General features: G+C 42.9%; 1 long non-coding RNA gene across 1 annotated transcript; it reads right to left on the bottom strand.

Moving 5' to 3' along the window:
- Window positions 1-24: 24 nt before the first annotated feature.
- Window positions 25-11,922, bottom strand: LOC127467380 (uncharacterized). Its single transcript, XR_007903082.1, has 3 exons — window positions 11,565-11,922; window positions 11,268-11,415; window positions 25-2,243 (listed from the first exon to the last, which is right to left on the bottom strand). It is a non-coding gene; the product is annotated as an uncharacterized LOC127467380 (long non-coding RNA).
- Between the last annotated feature and the right edge of the window lie 31 nt (window positions 11,923-11,953).

Consider the following 11,953-nt stretch of genomic DNA (forward strand, 5'->3'; position numbering starts at 1 on the left):
ATTTCACAAGAGAAATAAGGCACAATTGTTCAACTGTGAGAGTGATTAACCAGTGGAACAGACTACCATGGGAAGCAGTAGTTTTTCCATTTCTTCAGGTCTTCAGCTTAGGACTGGATGTCTTTGTGGAAAATACTTTTAATAAACATGAGGTTTTGGGCTCAACACTAACTAATTCAGTAAAATTCAGTTGTGCTTATTAAACAGGAGGTCAAGCTGGAGGATATAATACCCTTTCTACTCTTAAAAATCAATGAGGTGTAAATGAAACAGCTATTGAACTCCACTATGGAACTGGTTAGCAAACACATTCCTATGCTTTCCTTGTCAGTGGCAATGTTTTCGCTGGAATATTGCAACTCCTGGTGTCCAGGACAGCATCTTACTCCTGCTTAACCCTCCTCTGAGGCCAGCCTGTCTCTGTCTGAAGCCCTTTAGCAATGATTATCTCCAATTCAATGTTCTTTCTGTCTATTTCACATTGTGTTATATAAAATCAGAACTACAAATTATGGGAAAAAGAAGTATGCTTTAGTGCCATGTGAAAGGTAAATAGAAAGAAGCAAATTTAGTTAGAGACAACAGATGCTACATGTGAATGAAGGCTGAGTAACAAGTTTTCTATCCAGTCTTAAATCTGCAATTTTCTCAGCAACTCATCTCAAAAGCTCTTTGAGTCCTTAAAAACCTGGTTTTTTTTTCTTTCTCCTGAAAATAATAAAACAACTCTTAAAAGAGCACTTTTCCTCAACAGGGTCCAAAGTCCATCACTGAGGAAACCATCATTAGTATTTGCTTCAGGTTTATAGATGGAGGTGAAAAAAGTGAGTTGTCCATAACTAGTCAGAAACTAGTGAGGATGATCCTGCTGTCTATATCTCAGACAAGTGTATGACAAGATTACAAGTATACACATATCTTTATTTTATTTCAAGAAACCAAATTTATTTTCCTAAAAGGGTTTTCTGTGGCTGTATTTGGATAATAATCCTGAAGGAGGTGGGCTAAGGGATGCTCTTGCTCATAGTTGGATCTGATGATTTCTGCCAAATACAGTTGATCAACAGACAACATGCAGTTAAAAGCTGTAAACATTTCTGGCACCCTCTGGAGTGCCATTTCCATCCATTGAACACCTTTAGATGTAGTTAAGATGTTGAGAATCAATCCGTAGCCAGCAGTGTGTAATGTGCATCCCAACAGCAAATGAAAGAGATCAGGTGGGAGAGGAGTAGATGCAAAGTGCCTAGTGCTCAGCCTGAAACTCAGCATGCAGTTGTACAGCTGCTCTGCATGCACAAAACTGATGTCTGTGTGCCACCGGCATATCTACATGAAACCATGATTAGGAACGGTCAGCATGTACGCACTTGGACTGTCTGTGCACTTGGCTACACATTTTAAAAGCAAGCCTTCAGTCGGAAGATGAACCAAAATTTCTACCATTGGTTTACAATATTACAATACTTTTTTCATCCGTGAAAGAGTTACAGCAAATATCCAAGCATTGGCCATGGCACACAGAAAGGATCTTGAAGGCTCCACAGTTTTCACAGTCATTTTTTTTCTACCAGCCAACTCTATAAACCACTTCCCAGCAATAAGCCAACATACACACTGTGTGAAAACATTAACTCTTTAGTTTCTCAAGGGTTATCAGAAATATGTAGCTACTCTGAGCTCAAATCTTACCTTGGCCCTAAGGGTGAAGGAAATGGGCCAAGAAGACTTTCCCCTGATTGTGATGCTGTGTAATTTGTTGGGCTATTTCGTTCTCTACTGTTCCTTCTTTCTTCCTTCTTATCTGCTCTGCGCCTGGAACATGTCCATATAGAAGGAACTCAAGAAGCCATTGGCCTTATACAGGATCAGTTATGCCTAAAATATTCCTGACTAACATTTCTCTAACCTTAAAGCCTCCATATACCATCCTCCACAACAATCTATCCCTATTAATTATCTATCCTTATGTTTTTCCTATGCGTATATTGAGTCTTCATTAGTGTCATTAAAGCCCATTGCTTCTTCTCCTGTAGAAAAGAATTTAATTCTTCAATAATGACTTTTTTTTTTCATGCTTGTTATCATCTCTCTTCTCAGTTTTCTGTTGTTTAGGTAAGAAGTTCCAGTTTGTCTCATTTTTCCATTGCAGGTATAGTTTCAAACCTCTCATCATTCCTGCTGGTTCTTCTCTGGACACTTTCCAACAGAGACAAATTATTCTTGAAGTGTAGTGCCTGGAACTGGATATACAGATAAGACATTAGCTGCAAAAGTTGACATTATTCAAGTTTTTATCTATTGTAATCCCCTCAGTCTCCTTCCTGAGGCCTGGTCTTTGCTTCTATGTTCTCTGTCCCATGCTTGTGCACTTGAACATTTCTGCCTAAGGGCAGTACCTCGAATTTACCTCCATTAAAAGCCATTTTCAGACCCTTTTAGAAATGCTTCAAGAGCTTTTGGAATTCTAATCCTATACCACAGTGTATTTTCAGTCCCCTCCCACCTCTTTACCACTTCCATGTGGAATGTGTCCATTTTCCATTCCAGAAGCTAAACTATTATTGAATAGATTGAAATAGACTTAATGAGGCAGAGTTCCACTTGGTAATGCTGCTACACTAATAAAGGATGGCAGCAAGGAACAGTGCAATGCAATCGTGGCAGCACTGTGCTAGTTTGGTAATGCCCAACACAGAGACAGACCAAATTTTTCTTCTCAAACATTTTAAGGTCTTCAAGTGGAAAAGTGGTGCAAAGACATCCTGGGCCATAGTTTAACCTGTTATTTTTCAAAGCAGCATCAGTTTATGTCTTCTGTTCCCGACATTCCCTTTGGCACCTGTACCCCTGCACAGCCTCTTCTGTCAGGCCAACACAACTATTCATGTGGCCTAGTGGTAAATCAGGTTGGGGGAAAACTAAAACATCACAAAGAGAAGAAGCGTAGCTCACAGATGGATGCCTGCTCTGAACCAGGCCACCACAGAGACTGTGCCCACACAAGGAAGGGGACAGGAAAGTGTGCTGGAAACATATGCTCACAAAGGGTTTAAGAAAAACTCAGCCTTTGTTGCTGCTTGGAGGAATTGCCCATGCACCTCTCTGCTCTTGTTTTTTCTCTCTGATGCTGGCCATAGTACTTAAAACTACACTGTTCTTTTTGGCTTGGTTAATTTTCACTCTAGCTGGATCCCTGATTTGTCTGACCACAAAACAGGCATTGGACATAGGAGAGAGGCCCCTGAAAATGTAGTTTCATGACTGGCTTTCATTGAGCTAAAATGATGTTTTGGCCCAGAAACGTTTCCTTTACTGTGCCTTCCACAGCTCAATGTGAAGCTGTGTGACTGATAAAAGGACATGGCAAGTACCAGCAGCGTGTCCTCGGCTGGTACTTCAGTACCTCAGGTGCTTTCTCTTTTACTAAGGACCTTTCATCTGCAACTCCAAACCTGCCTTCCGCCCCCAGCTCTGTGTCCTCTCACCCTGGCTGCCTTGGCAATTTTCCCCAGAGCTCCTGGAGCAGTATTTTTCCCTTGTTTTTCTCATGCTGTTTTTCTCATGCTGTTATTCTCATGACCTTGCACCTGCAAACCCCTGATAGTGTTCTCAGCAGGTTCTCATGGGAAGCGGCTGCCTCCAGCGTGAGAATCATCCCTTCTTCCCCCCTTTTCCTACCATTTTGCTTTCGGTTTGCATTTCAGGGGGCACACTGCTTAACAACAAACCAGGGTGGAACACCCACAACATAAGTGGTTACAAGCAATAGCATTTGTGTGTGTTCCAACAAACATTGTATCATTGCTATGGCAAAAGCACTAGGGGGGGCACCTGGAGAGAGTCCAGGAGAGGATGCTTTCTGAGGACCCTCTCCTTACTTTTTTTCTTAGCTGCCCATGTAGAAGAGCTCTCACTTTCTTTTCTCTCTTTCAATCTCTCCCTCTAGCTTATTTTCACTCTTAGATTCAATGCACACCCTCAGCTATGAGCCCCACTAATAAATCTTTGTGCATGTGAACTTGTCCTCACACCCTATGTGGGTTAAGGCATGGAAGGCAAGAATCCCCCTGACAGCCTCCTTGCTTTAGCAAAACCACAGTCCTAAACTAGTTCTGCAGCATCATGCAGGGGACGGTGCAGCTCCATGCAGTTTAAATGAATGGGTTTAACTGGTGGGGTTGGTATCTTGTGTAGTGGAGGGAAGGGAACACACGGCTGAGGCAGGAGAAAGAGCGACAGTGGAATGGCAGCTACACTGGATTAGAATAGCGTGAAACCATATTCTAAGTGGGAAGAAAAAACCATAAATACCCAAGACTTTCCTCTTTGTAGAGAGATAACAAGTTTACAAGAACTGATGTGACCAGAGGAATGGTTCTAGCACTGAAAGCTGCCTGTCACCACAGAGACAAACAGCTCCTGGGGAGCAGGGTTCTTGGGAAAAGAAAGAGCAAGAGCAAAGTGATGAGGTGATAGGACACAGGAGCTGTTCCAGCAGCTGCTGGTGTGGACTGTTGCCCTCTTAGAACCGCTGGCAAATCTGCCTGCACCCTGTTACGAGGTTTCACAGCTACTTTGGAGATTTTCCAGTACAACTACTGAAAAACGAAACTGAAATATGAGCTGAGAGAATAACCCATTTATTTAAATATAGATTAACCTTAGGTGTTGGACCATTTTCCCCAGCAAACAATTCCTGCACCACGCAGCTAAAGAAAACCTGAATTACAACACATAACTATGTCTCTAAGGCATTTCTAAATCATCACATTTATTTGCAGTTAATCAATGCACTGATGTTTTAGCACTGTGAGTAGCTTCTGAAGATGATGTCAACACAGTCATCATGGTTGTGTGTGTTTCAGTGGAAAATATTTTGGGCTAAGCCTTGTGCATGACTATTTCAATAGAAAAATATTTAAGGGAAAATGTATTGCCATGGTAAACTCTGTAGAAAAACTAGGGTGCTGCACGGGAAAAAAAGCCAAAGTTACACACAAAGGCAAAGGCCAAAGCTGCATTTTGCAAAATGTTATTAAATTATCCACGTATTTTTTGCATTAGCTGCTCCTTTAGTGAGTGATGCTTTCACAGAACAGAAATATAGCACAGGGCCTGAGTCTGCACTATCTTCTCCACAGACTGTCTGTGTAACAGGGTGGTTTATCCAGGAAGATTGCCCGGTGTTAAGGAGAGACCCAGGCCAAGAGCTCCCTACCAAAGGGGTGCCGAATAATAATGGAAGCATGGGGCTTCCCCCGATGCTCCTGACCTGTTGCACCTTTCCCAAGTTGAATGCAAATCTTTGTGGGGATCATCCTTCTAGTGTTTTTGGGAAGATATGGAGAGAATCCTAGGGAGGTAGCTGCACATACTTCTGCTCACTATACAGAAGCCAAGTGAAATACAGTTTATCTTAACATTAGTTTCTTATCTTGGCCTTTCAGATTCTTTGACGTTATGGTGATTTAGTACTTTAATATCCATGCTTCTACGAGTTAGTTCTGGGATGGCCCAAAATGATGGACAGCAGACTTTAGCATTTAGGACATTTTTAACTGCTGCTGAAACAGGCCACACCACCAGCCAAATTCCTGTTGATGGCAGAGGCTGCATCACAGAATCATTATTGTACTTTGTCACCGTGTTGGGCTGCAGTATGGGCCTGCAGATTTCCCCATTTATTTCCACAAATTGGGCTCAAAATTCCCTTTGCAAATATGCTTCATATACTGGAATATGCTGGTCTGGTTCAGTTAGAGCTCCTCCACATACGGAACAAGCTATTCTGGAAGAAAGGTAACTTTAAACTAAACCAAAGGCTTTGTTCACATAAGCTGTGTGTCCATGAGGATTTATTTGGTGACAATACTGATTTTAGTAATTCTGCCTTTTTTCCTGACACCTCCCTCTGTTCCCATCAATTGTTCTTGGCCGCTCCCTGCACTGTGCCAGCAGAACTGTTTGTGTACTTTGTGAACAGATAAGGGAACTGATCTAATACAACTAGGCAAAATGGAGAGGTGCTGTTTGTTTTCTTCTGCCAGTTCACTTGGCTTGTGTGATTCATTACATGTAAATCACTGCTTGGCAGAGAACAAAGGGCAGGTGGAAGCAGGAGACATTAGGTGGATGGGGTGGGATGGGACTGCCCGAGCCACATTACTCCTGACCATGAAGCCATAGACTCAGATGATACTTTACTGACACTAATTGCACATTGCTGCCACTCTGTCATCATGGCAGCAGAGCTGTTAGAGTAGCATAGAGAGTTCAACACCTTGGGTCAAACCCTTTCACCCTTGATGACAAACCATGAACTTAAGTGGCACACAGGGGGATTTCGGGAGATTGCTGACCTATAGCTCACCACTATCATCAGGATGAGATCTTGTTTCTCAGCCATCTTTCACTCCTGGCTGCAGCTTCCTTTCTGGTGGTCATCAGAGAGTTTGCATTAGTCTGGTTTCACCCATTAGCTAAAAAGGTAGGACCACGTTACTCTGTGCTTGATCAATTTTCTTCTGAGTTAGTGAGCTGAACTGTTTCATTGATAGCCTTTTGAAAGCAGAGCCCATGGAAGTGCACTGGTGGAAAACCAGAACTAGGAACATGAAGAAGGTTTGGAAAGGGAGGGGGGTGAGATATCCTTCCTTCAGTAGTGTTGAGCTGTTAGATCAATTCAGCTGTCTCACCTTCTGATTCAGATACGTCTTCCATTTTTATGCAGGTTGATAGCTCCAGCAGATGATATGATGTATCCATATCATCTTGAACTTCTGCAGGAAGATTTAAATGTGTGAGCTGTTCCTTGCCTTCAGAGCATGAGTCAGCTCAAGGTCTGACCCATTAATCTTTCAAAAGTGAGAGAGGGAAAAGACTGCAGCCTTTTCTGGCTGTTGCATTCCTCTTATGCAAAAGGATGCTATGGGTTTCTGTGTCGATGCTTTTTCTTTGGTTTCTAATGTTGCTGTTTTCCTAAGGCAAAAACTATGTTAGCTGTCAGACTTACAAATTCAACTGATATTCTGAAAATCCAGCCATGTTTTCAGAATCTTAATAAAAATACCAGTAAAACAGCCTCTGTAATTGGGAATGAACTGACAGGGCAATTGACAATACATGGAGCAGAACAGAAACCACCTCAGTTGCCATGTCTGTGTTTTCCCACCGATCTAATAGAATTTAAAAAGATACTTTTTTCCCCAGTTAATTCAGCACTCCCGAGGTATACACGCACAGAAAACAGTAACAGCAAGAAACACTTCTTATAGAGCAGCTACCGGTATCAGGTAATTTAGGTGCAGGGCTATCACTGTAGATAGGTAAAATAAGGGTTACCTAAGGCAGCATAATATCGGGGCAGCACAAAGGCCAGGGACCCACTGTAAACGCAGGAGTTCTAAAAAGTCAGACTCAGCTGCTTCACTGAGTAACAGAAGAGTTTGAATGCAACATGTATCGCCTGGGGAGAATATCACACTCCCTGCGGCAGCGGGAACAAGAAGTTTGTTTTCCAGGGCTCTGCTCCTTTATGTCTGCCCACTAGCTCTCTATTCCATGTATCCTCCTTTCCCCGCACAGCACAGCCCCTTCATCTTTAAGACAGAAAAATTCAGTGCCACTCATATAGTTAAGAAAGCCCAAGCTAATTCTAAGACTCTCTAGACCATCACTATCTCCTACATTCTTTCTTACATATCCTCTACTGTGTAGTCTTTGATACAAAAGTACTGGACTACCGGGGCCAGCTGATTGCCAAAATCATCACCAGAAGAGAGGAGGGTGGAGGTCTTTCTGTTTTATGTAGACTACTTGAAGCATATCAAGGAAGAAAGACACCAGGATCCCTTGACGAAGTTTTTAGAAACAAAGGTGTGAAGGTGCAGTCTTGGCTGCAGCTAATACAAGACTGTAGAGATGAAAATCTTGAGAGAAATGAGCAAGTAGTAGAATCACAGCCCTGGACTTCAGGAAAGCAGGTTTCGGCCTACTTGGGAATCTTCTTGGCAGGATCCAATAGGAGACTAACTTAGAGGGCATGAGGCCAGGGCAGCTGGTTGATCTTCAAGAAGAATCTCCTCTAAGAAAAAGAGCAGTCCGTTCTGATGTGCAGAAGACCAAACAAGTATGGCTGCCTAGAATGAATACAGAGACATTGCTTGAGCATGCAGGGCTGGTGTTAGGAAAGTCAAAACTCAGCTGGGAGATTAAACCAGCTGGGGAGGTGATGGTTAGCAGGAAAGGCTTCTGTAGGTACACTGGCAGCAAAAGGAAGGCTGAGGAAAATGCTGGTCCACTGCTCCATGGAGCAGTGGGCAGACACAGTGACAAAGGACACGGAAAAGGCTGAGGTACATAAAGCTTTTTCTGTAATGGTTTTCACTGATATGGTCTGCTCTTAGTCTTCCCAGTTCCCCAGGGTTAGTAGAGTCCATAGGAGTGAAGCAGTGCCCAGCACAGCAGTTACGGAGCACTAAAGCCAACTGGCCATACCGAAAGCCACAAGATCAGATAGTGTGCTGGAGGAGATGGCCAATGTCATTGTGAGGCTCTATCATCTTTGAAAAGTTATGGGGATTTGGGGAAGTTTCTGGTGACTGGAGATGAGTAAAGGTTACACACATGTCTTCCAGGGGGGCAAGAAGAAAGATGCAGGGAATGACAGACTAGTTTACTTAACCTCAGTCCTGGGAAGGTGGTGGAGCAAATACTCCTGGAAGCCATGTCCAAGCACATGAAGGACAATAAGGTAATTGCCAGCATGTATTTACTGGGTCAAATTGATTGTTTTCTACAATGTGATGACTGTGTGGACAAAAGGGGAGCTCTGAATGCTCTAAAGGTTTTGCAAAGCTTTTGATACGTCTTTCTATAATATTCCTACACTCAAATTGGTGTCATACAGCTGGATAAGTGGATTATAAGGCAAGTGGAAAGTTGGTTGGCCCTTGTTTCAAAGTGTGATCAGCGGTACAAAGTTCAATCAGCGGCAGGTTACTAGTGGCATCCCTCAGGGATTGGTACGGGGCCAGTACTATTTAAGGTCTATTACTGATGACCCGGATGATGCAATGGGGCAATCACAGCAAATCTGCAGACAACCCGAAACTGAGGGTGAATGGTTGATACATCGGAGTTCAGGACTTCTATGCAGTGTCCCAGACAGGTTGGCAGAATGGATTCACAAGAACTTCATACAGTTCAACAAAGCCAAATGCAAAGTCCTGCACGAGGGGAAAAATAGCCTTATGCAACAGCAAAGGTCAAGGGTCAACAAAGGAGCCCGGAGTAAAAAGACTTGGAGGTCCTGGTGTACAGTGAGTGGAACATGAGTCAGTAGAGTGACCTTTAGGCAAAGAAGGTAAACCACACATGGGGCTGTTACTAACAAGAGTTATTAGCCAGTAAGTGAAGTGGTTCTTCCTCCCTCTTTGGCACTTGTGAGACCACAAGTGTCCAGTTCTGAGCTCCCCAGTAGAAGATATGCTGGACTAAACCCAGTAGAGAGACACCATGAAGGTCAGGGGACTGGAGCTCATGATGTATGAAGACAATCTGAAAGAACTGTGTCTTGGCCTTAAGAAAAAGCTAAGGAGGGAGCTGCCTAATGGAAGGATGAAAAGAAAACAGGTGCTCAGGGAAAGGATGAGGGGTAAATGACACAAATTGAAGCATGTGAATTTCTGACTAATTACAAGTTAAAAAAGGATTACCATGAGGCTAGTAAAACACTGAGAATAGGGGACAACAGTGGCTTCAAAATCTTTTTTTTTTTTTTTGAAGGTACTCATAACTGAACTCAATGAGGCCTTGAGGAACTGGCTTTAACTTGCCCTTCTTTGAGCAGGGGCTAGAGATGATGAGCTTTAGAGGTCCCTTCCAACCTACATGATCCCATGATTCTGTGCAGAACTGTGCCTGGAAGAGAATGAATGAAAGGAGTGAGACATTTACTTTCAACCCACATATATAAAAAGTATTTCAATGTCCCTGAATGATCCAGAAATATTCTGGTATGCATAAAAAAACCCCAACAAACCCAAACCAGATCGTCTCTTAAGATCCCATGTCTTCAAGGCATTCCAGAAATGTTTTGACATTTATTATTGCAATCCTATGAGAACTCACATTTGGCAAAATCTGTACCCACCATGTGCTTTTAAGATACCTCTAAATCACTACTTGAAACTCACTGCAGACTTAAAAAAAGTATATTTTACTGTTCTCCCATTTTCCTCTATGCACTATGTCAAGGGCCCTATTGCTTCTAAGTTAATATATGTATGGTATTTATATAACAGTATTATAATAATTAAACAAATAATGAACTATAATAAATAAAATATTTTTTCATAATTTCCCTCTAGGATGTAAGAAATGCTTCTCCCATAACACTGCTGAGAAACTGAGGTACAGAAAGGCACAGAGGTTTTCCAAAGAGAATCTCAGCAGAGCACAAATTTTTAAGCAAATTATCTGAACTTTCAAGCTTATGTCCAACCACACAACTAATTCTTTAAACAAACGCTTGATGAAGTGTACTATGACATTTGGAAACTCCGTTCCCTGGTATACCTGCATTTCATGTCTTTCAAGAAAGCAGAAAAGGACAAATGGTTTAGACTAAGAAGTGTACAGTGAGGCCAGTAGGATTGTCAGTGGTGAAAGAAGCCATCTAGCATCTGGAAGATAGGAGAAGGCATAGACCTGCCTGGACACAGCAAGTTGGTGAGGGAGACTGAACTGGTTGATTTTGGGTGAGGAACCTTTCCACATGCTAGCCAAGAAGAACAGGCTAGCTGAGGTTTTCACTTTCCTTATGATTTAGCTGAGCCTTATGATGTAGATGAGTGATGGAGTTGGACGTGCAGCTGGCCATCTGGAGCGTGTCAGCTGGCAACTGCACAACAAAGGGGAGCTGTCTTCTCTCTGGTAGCTCAAGGGCACCCACAGGGAAAAGTTAAAAACTTTCACCACTGAAAACTTAGTGCCTGCCCTTCTTTCAACAAATGCACAGCAGTTGTGATTTAGTCTTAATTATAAGATACCCGTCTTTTTAGAAAACATCCTGTCATATTTCAAAAACAAGCTTGTATATTTTCCCACAAACACTTTTATCAAAACCTTGATCTCACAGCACAGACCTGGGCAGAGCTTTTAATTGTAAACTACCATCCTTTGCTATGTAATGCTTCATTGGAGCCTACAGTGCTGCAGAAGAAAAGAGAGACTGTTTATTGCTAACACCATAGTACACGCACCATTTGAAGTGTATCTCTCCCTCTTTATCTCCGAAGTTTATGCGAGATGAAATTTTGCATACAGGGCACGGCTCACCTCTGTCACTGCCCTCAAAGCGTTTTTGAGACTGGAATGTCTCCCTCAGGGAGGGAAGACTTGTTTCTGCTCCTACAAGAAAAGCAGATAAGATGCTGTGCCTGAGGGCAGATTACTTTCCCCCTTTGTTAGAAGACTTTTTTTTTTGTTGTTTTGATTTTTACTGTTCATAATTATTATTACTCTGGGACCTGTGGTTTCTGAAATAAATAAATAAAAACCTGGCAATTGCAGTTATTTCATCTACAGCTGCAGAAGTAGCTTGCCAGGGAGTACAGAAGCAGGCAGGAGAGCAGAGCCTACGTTTCTTATCCGGAAACACTGTTTTCAGACTTCTGTGGAGCGAGCAGGAGAACACACAAAAAACCCCTTTAGGCACGAGGTCCACAGAGGGGCCGATAACACCCGTGGCGACAGGGGCCGCTTGTTTCTCTATCACACCCGTGCTCGGGCTGCAGGCAGCGATAGATAAGTGCCGCTCCGCTGCCGTGCGTTTCTGACACGGATTACCACCAGGCTGAGGCCCCAGAGGGAGTGGGATGCCCGCGGCGGGAAGAAAAGGAAAGCAAAGGGCGCTATCCCAGCACTCCGACCGCTCCGTCGCCGGCCC

The sequence above is a fragment of the Manacus candei genome, unplaced genomic scaffold (genome assembly GCF_025592945.1).
Source record: "Manacus candei isolate 608988 ecotype Guabito, Panama unplaced genomic scaffold, ASM2559294v1 h1tg000014l, whole genome shotgun sequence".
Classification (NCBI taxonomy): Eukaryota; Metazoa; Chordata; class Aves; order Passeriformes; family Pipridae; genus Manacus; species Manacus candei.